This window comes from Oncorhynchus mykiss, chromosome 16 (assembly GCF_057628025.1).
Source record: "Oncorhynchus mykiss isolate SJ-2025 chromosome 16, ASM5762802v1, whole genome shotgun sequence".
NCBI classification, from domain to species: domain Eukaryota; kingdom Metazoa; phylum Chordata; class Actinopteri; order Salmoniformes; family Salmonidae; genus Oncorhynchus; species Oncorhynchus mykiss.
Genome location: NC_143037.1, coordinates 33,982,889 through 33,994,913, shown reverse-complemented (window position 1 = coordinate 33,994,913; position 12,025 = coordinate 33,982,889).

Sequence of the window (12,025 nt, the reverse complement as noted above, 5' to 3'; positions counted from 1 at the left end):
TAGAGTTCAATATAGGACTGTAAGGTTAGCTAGGTACCTCGAATCAAGAATCTTCTGTTTTGTTGTGAAGGAAAAAATAGCATTAAACTGGCTGTCATTGAAATAGATTCCCCACCAGTTCAGCCTGAAAATCCCTCTGATAATCTTTGGTCACCGTAAGCATCATTCTTGTTACCCGCAAGCCACTGGCAGCATTGGGGTAAATCTCTGGTAGGTAGAACGATGAAAGATCATTTTCGAGCTTGTTTGTAATTAGTACAGCAGGACACAGAATGTTACACGGCATGATGGCAAACATTTGTGAATAGAATCTTGCCTAGATAAATCTTGCCTAGATAAATTCTGGGATTACTATGTGTTGTTCATCCGAACTAAACAACGGTATCATCCAAGTTGGTGGGCACACCCCATCTACCTAGTTGGGCGGTATCTGCATTCGCTATGAATGCCAGTCTTTGTGGTTCATTATGAGCAGACAAACGCACAGGAAGTCGAAACCTGATTCTACCAGTGAAATGAAAATGAGCTCGATCTAGCTTGTGGTTTGGATAATTTGTATGTTTATTGCATAAATATAATGTTGTTAATTTAATACTGACTGTATGCCATGGCTAGGGCTGTTGCGGTGACCGTTTTACCACCACAGCCAAGCCATGAAGGCAGTCAAATTTAATATGTGTATATTTTTTCCACCTGTTTCGAAACAGGTGCATGATAATGGTCCATTCTAAATCAAAATGAATTTCACACATATTATTTAGTATAAAGTGTAAAGACAAGATTAAATCAAGAATATTCTGATGGGTGACAATTATATCTTATCACTTGTCCAGTTTAAAGCAAGAAACAATGCCTTTTTTTGTGTGACTTATTTGTATCATTGTCGCACACCTCATGTAGCCTAGCCCATAGGCCTATATGTTTGGGTAAGGTTTGTATCACAACTAAAGTAGCCAAATAACTTAAAATTAAGCACATTAATCTGCTTTACAAGGGGTGTATAGCCTAACTGGCATACATAAGCAGCACATGAGTGTGAAGTTTGGGGAAGATAATTTTCACCATAAAAATGCACCTTTATAATTAAAGCATGAAATGCATAGTCGCATTTGCGGTCACTTTAGAAAATGGTGTTTTCTGCTAATGGAACATTTGTGCTTATAGCCCACTGCCGTGTGCGCATTGCTGCTCTTATAATGTGAAGAAATAGCCTAATATTTTATAAAAAATGTAAGCTAAATGTTCTGATCTGTTGCATCAGCCTCATTGTGTAAACAAGTTTTTTTTTATGCTAGTGGTTGTATTAATTTGGCATCTATCGCATCCCACAACTGTCTCAGACTATGTTTGGAACATATATTTCTCGCACAGAATAGAATAGCTCAACTTTTGTAGAGCTTTTTTTGTTTGTTAGGCCTACTCATCTTATTGGCTGAAGAAAAGTAAATGTGGACAGTTCTTCCAATATCTTCAAAATGCACCTCGGAATTGGATACAGACACGTGCAGTTGTCTGTCTTCACTTGTAGCCTGTGATGGAGAGCCATGTGAGTGAGATGAGAGAAGCTTCAGAGCAGGCAGCACTCAGGAAGAAGGGCTGCAAAAGGCATGGATTTTTTTAGGGTGCATTATGGCCACACAAACAGCATGCCGCTGGGAAATTCAAGGCATTATCAAGTGCTTCTCAAATTGTGAATGAGAGACTAATGAATTGCCTAAAGCGTGCGCAAAAAACTAAGCAGAGCTCATGCCTTTCAAGCGACCTTTTTCAAATCATCGTTAGAGTCGCATCATGCAGCCTTACAATGTATTAAAAATCAAAACATATAACCCAATGTTTGTAGAACAACTGAAGTTACATTAATAACTTTAAATTAAGCATATAGGATAAACTATTTCTTTGTTAACCGCTCAACACAGAATAGCCGCATGTGCGCACTCCCTCAAACCCTTTCTTTTATTCAGCACTGTTCAATTGTATTCTTCATACGATAAAATAATATCAAATAATGCCACAGAATTCTAAGCAAATCTTGTCTGCTAAATTAACTAGTGTAGCCCACAGCCATTTGGCATAGCCAGATCAGGATCTAACAGAAGGACAACTCAGCTATATTACATGGACTTACTAGACTTTGTAAAATGTATATGTTCCAAAGGTTTGCATCAGTGGCTTGTGTGTGGAGGCCAGGAGATGCTAAAAGTGTTTATGTTAATTAACGGTCAATTACCTTGAGACCGACAGTTATTTGCTTGACAATTACCGGTTGACGAACTTTCGTGACCACCACAGCCCTAGCCATGGCAAAGCCAGGGTGAAATTTCTCTTTTAAGTCAATAATGATCAATGATGTTCCTAGCATTGGCCAATAAGTTGACACATTTTTTTTTTAGGTTTCTGTTTAGTTTTAGCAAACAACCTTTAACAAAAGCACAGCTTATTTATCTGTAACTAAATAGACTGTTAGGACAGAGGAAACTGAAAGTACTGAAACTGTTGAGGAGGCTGCTTTTTTCAACACTCTCACTCACACAGAGACGAACCCAATGTATTTCTGTCAATGTGTTTCTTGATATTACTCACTGTGAGTAATACCAGCAAGTTTGGGGCTAGCTTTGGGTCAACGTGGGTGGTGAAAGACAGGGTGACAAGAACCGGCAATAAAACACACAGACATACGCATACACACACAAACACACACACACACTTCACCATTTTCCGGTAAGTGTCAACCACAATAATCATTTATCATAACATGGTTTCAAACAGTCAACGCCTTGTGCAGTGTTGAGGTTGCACAGTGTGTAGATGACTCTGCTGAAAGTCCTGCTAGACTCATAAATGAAGACAACAATAATGACAGACATTACACTAATGATGCTGTAATTTGTGAGAGGTTGGGGGTGTCAGCAGTGTACATATATATTTATATATATATGAACAAACACACAAACAGTACACTGTTCCCATGTGCATCAGTGTATAGTACACCACATGAAGTGAGGATATGTGGAATAAAAAGCCGTTAAGATGCTATTGATAGACAAGTCTGGCTGGGAGCCTCTATCAGACAAAATGAGATGCTGGGTGGCTTTGTCTCCCCAACTTGCCTCATGTAGCCTGTGGTTCAGCCAGAGAGACTACTAAATTATTCTATGCCAGTGGAGCATTAATTTTCCACATTGTTAGCTCACATTATCCCCTCTGTGCTCAGAAGAAAATTGCCGGAATGAAAAAAAAATGACTCCCCGTGATCGATTAGACCACTGCGCTAGTGAATGTAGGTTATGAGACAGAGAGAGGAGAAGTTCTGGAGAATGCACAATAGGGTGTTCGTGTGGTATTCCCATTGAGGCCTCTATACAGCCATGTACTGGTATAGTACCAGCTAGGGTTGGTAAAGGTAGGACTGAGAATTATGGAAGCTGTCACGTTCGTCATATACATAATGAGCAGACCAAGACGTGAAGTTTGTAGCGCAGATAGCACTAAACCAAAACAAAACAATATCCCACAAACACAGGTGACAAAAGGACCAAAGGTGCGGACCTGGATGGGGAGGGTTACGGTAGGCAACTAGCGTTGGTGGCAGCTCCGGTGCGGGACGTAGCCCCACGGGCTATCTATGGTCAGGGCGCGACATAAGCAGATTCATGCCAGAAACAAGTACAAATTATAACTTTGAATTAAATATAATTACACTGTAGTGCTTTTCAATTTTAAATGCATTATATGGAAGGAGAAGTAATACTCTTTTTTTTGTCCCAAACACGGAGTGTTTCCCTAAACACATTAATATCACTCATTGGCAACGTATGGGACTATGTTTATTTACATTATAGACTTGTTAAACCTGTTTGCTTTTAGTTCACATGTTGCCAGACCAATGTACTGTATCTATTTGTGAGGACAGATGCTGGTACAGGGAAGCAAGAACAGGGAGTGAATATTTAAAAAATAACAGATATGAAACAAAACAAGGACAGCGTCTAGACAGGGGAAACACAACGACATTAATGCAGACACGGGGAAGAAACTGAGGAAGTGACAAATATAGGGGAGGCAATCAATAAGGTAATAGAGTCCAGGTGAGTCCCATGAAGCGCTGATGCGTGTAACGATGGAGACAGGTGTGCGTAATGATGGACCGCCTGGCACCCTTGAGCGCCAGAGATGGGGAGCGGGGGCAGGCGTCACACTATTGTCTCTTCAAGGTCAGTCCCCCACTCCTAAAAAGTGTTTTATTTTGAGTAAAATCTGTTCTAACATTTCTCAAATGTTGAGTATAAAGTAAACACTGGAATCACTATAAAAGTGCAATTTGTAAAGGCTTCATAATCATGACATTGTGAAGAGATATACTTTTATACTCATTATTATACACCAGCATGTGTAACATCCCTATTTCTACAATATATCGCCCTCAAGGATGCAGTTGATTTGTTCTCAAATAATATAAAAAGCATAACAACTGTGAAGTGGTAGCAAAATTGCCTTGAACGGAGAACTGAAGAGAAACAGTTTAAAAATAGCTCCACCATCAACAGTTTGTCACTTAAAAACACTATAAATAAATAATGCTGCTTCCACTCACTCCATGTTCAGACAAGTTTTTAATGGCAAACATTTTCATTAATGCCTTACTTGCTTCTCCTCCATCATTGTGTTACCAGTGATGCATGTAGCATTCCACTAATGTTCAAATGACAAATGCTTGAAGAGCATGAAACAGAAATGCTCAAGATAAAGGTTGTCGTCAGTAGGGAAAACTGCCCGCTTGACCCCATCCCCTCCTCCCTTCTCCAGACCATCTCTGGAGACCTTCTCCCATTCCTCACTTCCCTCATCAACTCATCCCTGACCACTGGCTGACCAGTTAAACCACTGCTAAGAACTATACTTTTAGATACAACTACCACCGTTGCAACAACAACACCAGTAACATCAATACTATACATTTGAAGAGAATGGTGATCTAAACTACAGCAGAATTGCTGTTATTTTGGAAGATAAATTGTCACTGTAATTACATCAGCATAAATATTTAATATTGCACAAATTAGATATGTATCTAAAACATTCTTGTAAATGGAACTGTATCTGTAGCTCAGTACCATTAGTGGCAGAGTTGGAGGCAGCCTAGAGGACTGTAATTAACTCCATTCAAGCGCGACTAAACATTTTTGACATTTTCCCTAGTCCGGAATGAACTGTCACTGCAGAGGGGGAGTAACCATCTTGTCACATTGTGTTTGTATAAGAATAGCAGAATGCTGTGTGTTCTGTTTCAGAGAGTCTCAAGTTTCATTTCAGAGATTTTTCATTATCAGCAAAATGGTGGAAAGAGAGACAAATATCAGTCTGAAACACTTGGGTATGTCTGCCTTTTGGAGTGTGCATGTGTGTGCGTGTGTGTGTGTACAAAAGTGTAACAGAGGGAAAGAGACCAAGAGTTTTCAAACTTATTCAAAATGTTTGGCAGCTTAGGATGGAAAGATTCTACTACCCTCTTCAAACTGCAACTGCAAAGTGTGAAACATTGATACTGCATGCCTTGGTCAGGAGTGTCTGGAAAAGGAGATCAAATTTGTTTCATCACCTAACTGGAAGCAGGTTGTAGGAAGTCTAGCTATCCGATTCTAAAGCCCATAGTCAGTCCAAGTGGACTCACAACCAGGGCTTTAATGGGCTCCCTTGGCCCACTGGGGTTATCCTAACAACATCAATACAGACAATAGGACCTAGTTTGTGCCTCCAGAATTCTCCTCCTACTTGGGAGGTGTCACGCCCTGACCTTAGAGATCCTTATTATTCTCTATGTTTGGTTAGGTCAGGGTGTGACTCGGGTGGGAAATTCTATGTTTTCTGTTTCTTTGTTTTTGGCCGAGTGTGGTTCCCAGTGACGGATTTGACAAATATCCACTTTCTTAGATCCCTCATTTTCGGGTCTTTGAAATCCCGACACGAGGTATGTGAACTTGTTCTGATAGACTTTAGTCAAAGTTTTCTATGTTTAATGTCAAGGAAGTGAGTTTGTGTTTATACAGAAGGCAGCTGCCTATCTTTGTCTCTGATTGGGAATCATACTTAGGCAGCCTGTTTTCCACCTGAGTTTGTGGGATCTTGTTTTCTGTTTAGTTACTGTTGCCTAACAGAACTGTGCGTTTTTGTTTTCGATTTTGTTATTTTGTTTGAGTGTTATTATGAACACTTTCCACGCTGCACCTTGGTCTACTCTTTCTACCACCAACGAGAGCCGTTACAGGAGGTAAAAGGATTCACCACAGACGCACAGGACCCTATGGGCTTTAGAACCCCACCTCCACACACAAACCGCGCTGAAATCAAATTAGCATAATAATTTTCATCTCTGCGGTGGAAGACGGCAGAGCTACAACAGTGTTTGTGAGACCAGGGGCCGGGTCAACCAGTTGGTCGTAAGTGGGTTGTAACTCTTCGTCCGACGTAAAATATGCTCAATGCCGGACCAACATTTTTACCAATTGCACCACCTGGGCATAGCCCTTCTATGAGCAATTTCATAACCTCCTCTGGCTTTTGAGTTGCCTATGTGTGAGTCGATAATAAACCTACATAGCATGCTAAATGTGTCTGATCAGATATTAGCAAACAAATAGATGAACTGCCAACTCCAATTATTTCCCCAGCCAGAGATCAAATAGCCAAATATACAGATTCAGTGAAACAAAATCACACAGATAAATGAAGAGCAAAATAATCCACCTGTTATACTAGGCTAATGTATAACGGGGACTTCAACCAACACTTTATACAACAAGGAACTTTTGTACATTGTACCGTTTGGTGATTTTATTTTATCCTTTTTTTGTTCTGACAACACTGTTAGATGAGCAAATAAGACAAAAAATGATCATGAACACTCAATTTCCCAGCCTAATTTTAATACCCTGATGAAGACAGCTTTTCTGTCGAAACGTTGGTTAATAGGTTATTGAATTATTGCATCTGAGCTCCTAGAGTGTGCAGTTCTCCTTTTCTTCTTCAAGTGTTCTACTCTGCTAGCCAACCCCTCGCCTAAACAGGTGTGCTGTAACGGCTCCCGTCGAAAGGAGTGGACCAAAGCGCAGCGTGGAAAGTGTTATGATTTTATTTTCAAAAAACAGTCAAACAAAATAACAAAAGTTAAAACGAAAGCGAACAGTTCTGTCAGGCTAAGACACTAAACAGAAAACAAGATCCCACAAAACCCAAAAGGAAAATGACAACTTATATGTGATCCCCAATCAGAGACAACAATAGACAGCTGCCTCTAATTGGGAACCACACATGGCCAAAAACAAAGAAATAGAAAACATAGACTTTCCCACCTGAGTCACACCCTGACCTAACCAAACATAGAGAATAAAAAGGATCTCTAAGGTCAGGGCGTGACATGTGCGTTTCTCTTCACCTCCAGATGAGCAGACTAAACAAAACGTTATCATCATGAACACACAATTTCCCAGCCTAATTCTGTGAAAACAAAAATGGGACTTTGATTGATTTATCATGACAAGTCCCCACTCTTGTCTCAAAGCAGCGTGATAACGCTGTCCCAATCATAATGGTGCTGAAATTATGGTCGACAGCACACGTGACACGACTAGTGCTTTAAAGTATTTAAAACATTGGATGACTTTGGGATTTTCAGTAAACAACAATATGATAAATGCCTTCAATAGCATTAGCCTACTTTATTTGTCATTCAGTGATATTCATTCCCACAGTAATTATTGAATGATCCATCCAGTTGTGGTTAACAATATGTGCATGCATAGTGGTGGGCTTTGCGAAGTGATGGGCAAACTGACATGCCTCTCAATGTTTAGAACTGCCACAAGGATGGGCACTGCCTAGTAACGGGCACTGCCTATTAACCATCATTATGAAGCATCAAATCTCATGAACGCCCATGGCTTACCCCGGACTTAGCTATGACGAGTCTTAAAGCCGATTTATGTTTGATCCTGGAAATGCGGTCTGGAGGTGCCGTATGGTGCAATTGCAATTGCTAAAATTCTAAATCAAATAGCTAAATTGTTTATGGTATGAAAACAATTTCATCCAGTATGTTAGCTTAGTACAGTAGATATCACTATCTAGAGGCTTAGACTCTAGAGGACACAGTCAGCCCTGTAACACTACAGTGGAATTGCTGGATGCCTCAGTTGCGCTGTTGTAGATGGGAGGTCCCAGCCTTGGGACCTGCACAACAGTATTACTGACTTCCTGTGCTACAAGTTTATGCTACACTGTTTGAACCCTGGTCCTATTTTACCCCCAACCTAGATACCAACATGCTGCCGCTTGCTGTTATACTTACTGTATAACGCTTGCCACGTTTCCACTCACTACCAATATGTTCAAATATACAGTTACTGAGATTTCTATGCAATCGTTCAACTGAGCAAGCAGTAATGTATGTGTGTACTCTGACTGCAAGTCATTCTGAATTACAACATTTGAAATATATAAAAAGTAAATATACTGTTTTATCTTCTATAGAAATATAATGAGTTACAGTGCATGGTGAACAAAGCAGAAAGAGATAACAAGGTGACTTTGATTCTAGCAAGGGTGATATTCCATGAGCATACACAAAGACTAAAGTAAAACATGCATTTCATCAACCTCCATAATGGCTGGATTTAAAAAAATATCCTCCTACATAACGTTGTTAAATTGATTGAAAGAAACAGTAATGGTATGTGGAGAGGTAATAATTTAGTGAAAATATACTATTACTTTATTTGTCTAAACCAATGTATCTGTCTTTATTGTGAGTGGTGATACAGTAGGTATGTTAAAAAAAAAAGATCAACATAATGATTCTTCATTTCACTTAGCCTCGATTTCATTTCAGAAAAAACCTTTTTACATGATTAGCTTGTTCATTTCTTGCTGAGGTCGCTTATTCAGTGCTGATTCAAATGCATTCAGTCATGGTCATCCTGAAAATCCAGTATTTATTAGTAGGGTAATATTTAACAATATGGTACATTTTGGAAAATAGTTTTCACTGTCATTAGTGATTCCAATAACAATGGAGGGAGAGTGAACATTGAGATGGTAAACATTGTCATATAATTGTGTTTTTAATGATGTATGAACATATTTCTGCATGATTTGATGGAGGAACAATATGATTTTATATTTTAATATGATGCAAATATAAACATGTAACTTGACATGAAGACAGGAATGAATGCAATACCCCCATACAAACCATGCCTTTTTTTGGTTCAAATAGGTCATATGATCTCCATGACAACAGTCGTAATGGTAACATGGAAATATATTAATGTAAAACCATGGCAACATTCTCCAATTGAATTAAGCAGCACCTGTGCACATTACAGAAGAAGATAAAAGACAAAAGGAGCTGGCTTGCGCTTGCCAAGCAGCTGTGGCTTTCAGACATTAAATCCATGCCTATTTCCTGTATGGGAATAATTTGTTTTCATACCTTTCTGTGCAGTGCATTACCGTGGCATTCAATGGTTTTGTGTGATATTTCAGCAAACAGATCTAAAATAGTCAAATTATGTGAATGGGGCTGTGTGTTACTAATGTGTATTTGTTTAGCAATCAACCCGATATGAATGTCAAAGAGAGGGGTTTCATGATTAAACTAATTTGATTGGTTGTTATGTACGTAAAGAGAAATGTTAGGCAAGTGAATACCGTGGTCGTGGTGTGTAGAGAATGGTGAATAGTGTTGATGTGGTCTCTTTTCTCTAAGCTGTGGTGGGAGAGAACATTACATCACCATGCCATCAAATCTGATGGATTTACCCCCCTCCCTCCCCCAGATTCTGTGTTCAGTGGTAATGGCATTGTAACACTCTCACCCTTGAAAATGTTTGTGTGTGTGTATGTGTATATGAGAGAGAGAGAGAGAGAGAGAGAGAGAGAGAGAGAGAGAGAGAGAGAGAGAGAGAGAGAGAGAGAGAGAGAGAGAGAGAGTTGGTGGGTGGGTGGGTGAAATTACTTTTAAAAGGATATCGTTGTTCCCACCTCTCATTGCCATGTTTTATTAATCTATTAATTCAGTGTGCACATTATCATACTTTTTTCGTGGGTGAGATCTAAATATTGCTAATTTAACCATTCTCCTTTTTGTTTAACATGCAAGTTTGTGCTGCTAACGTGGTATGAAAATAAAAACGTGTTCCAAATTAAACACCCCACCTCTCTGTCATGGTTTGAACCAATTATTGGCGGGAGCACTGTGCACTGTTTGGATGCTGTAATTATCTAAGAGTGGACAAATGTGAGCAGGTAGCTTACTTTTTGAAGTGATTTGTTTGACAATCAGAAGAAACATCTTGACTGGTTTTGTTCATGCCACATTAAAAGGTAATACATTTTTACCGTAAAAAAAAAGAAGAAAAAAAAGAAGGGAGGTCCCATGATAAAAATTGAGGCCACCCCAAATGTCACGGTATAATTCGCACTCTGTATTCATTGTTCTCGCAGTGATGTTCAGCATACACGTACTCTGTCCGCCCTGTTTTCTACAATGAGACAATTCAGCCTTACAGTTCAAGAAGCGTTGATAAAGCTTACATTTTTACACTCAAGGCAACTTGATCCAACGGAAGACTATTTTCTTTATCCGGTTTTTACATTGTGCAATGAAACCCTTTCCCGTCCAATGTCCATTCTATGAATAGCAATACTGTATGTTTTTAACATTAAGTGAGCTTATATAATGCACTCAAGCCTCATGTTACCTTCCCTTTAATGGGCAAATTTCATGACAGCCATTTCATGACAGGAAGATACTGAGTGAAAAAAAATCGAATGGCGTTTTCAAGCTATTTTTTCTAATAGGGTTTTCGAGCTCCCGAATCGGGCAGATAAATGCTACCAGTAGATGGCAATGTTTCAAATAGGCCTAACTTGTGCTTCACTATCACAAGCTATCAGTAGCTAACAGGAAAGAAATATGAGGGCGAGCGCGAAGCATGAACGTGAACAATAGCTGTGAACAATGGCGATAGCAATCCCAACATCAGCAAAGGTCGGTCACAAAAGGCAAAGCCCCGTATGGGATTATTTTGAGTACATTGATGGAAAGGACAAAATAAAATGTACTGTAGTGCCAGAAGATGGCAGTGTGTGTGGAACAGAGATAAAAGGGAAAACTCTACCAAACTCAAAGTTCATTTGAATTTCACCCACAAAGACTTTCAGGATAAAGCCATTTTGCCACAACTTTGGAAGTATACTTGGGGTCATTGTCCATTTGAAAGACCCATTTGCGATCAAGCTTTAACTTCCTGACTGATATCTTGAGATCTTGCTTCAATATATCCACATCATTTCCCTCCCTCGTGATGCCATCTATTTTGTTTCATCAGACCAGAAGACATTTCTCCAAAAAGTATGATCTTTCTGCCCATGTGCAGTTGCAAACCGTAGTCTGGCTTTTTTTATGGCGGTTTTGGAGCAGTTTCTTCCTTGCTGAGTGGCCTTTCAGGTTATGTCGATATAGGACTCCTTTTACTGTGGATATAGATAATTCTGTACCTGTTTCATCCAGCATCTTCGCAAGGTTGATTTGCACTTTTCGCACCAAAGTACGTTCATCTCTAGGAAACAGAATACGTCTCCTTCCTGAGTGGAATGACTTCTGCCTGGTCCCATGGTGTTCATGCTTGCGTACTATTGTTTGTACAGATGAACGTGGTACCTTCAGGCATTTGGAAATTGCTCCCAAGGATGAACAAGACTTGTGGAGGTCTACACATTTTTTCTGAGGTCTTGGCTGATTTTTGTTTTTTCCTATGATGTCAAGCAAAGAGGCACTGAATTTGAAGGTAGGTCTTGAAATACATCCACAGGTACACCTTGACTCAAATGATGTCACTTACCCTATCAGAAGCTTCTAAAGCCATGACATCATTTTCTGGAATTTTCCAAGCTGTTAAAAGGCACAGTCAACTTAGTGTATGTCAACTTCTGACCCACTGGAATTGTGATACAGTGAATTATAAGT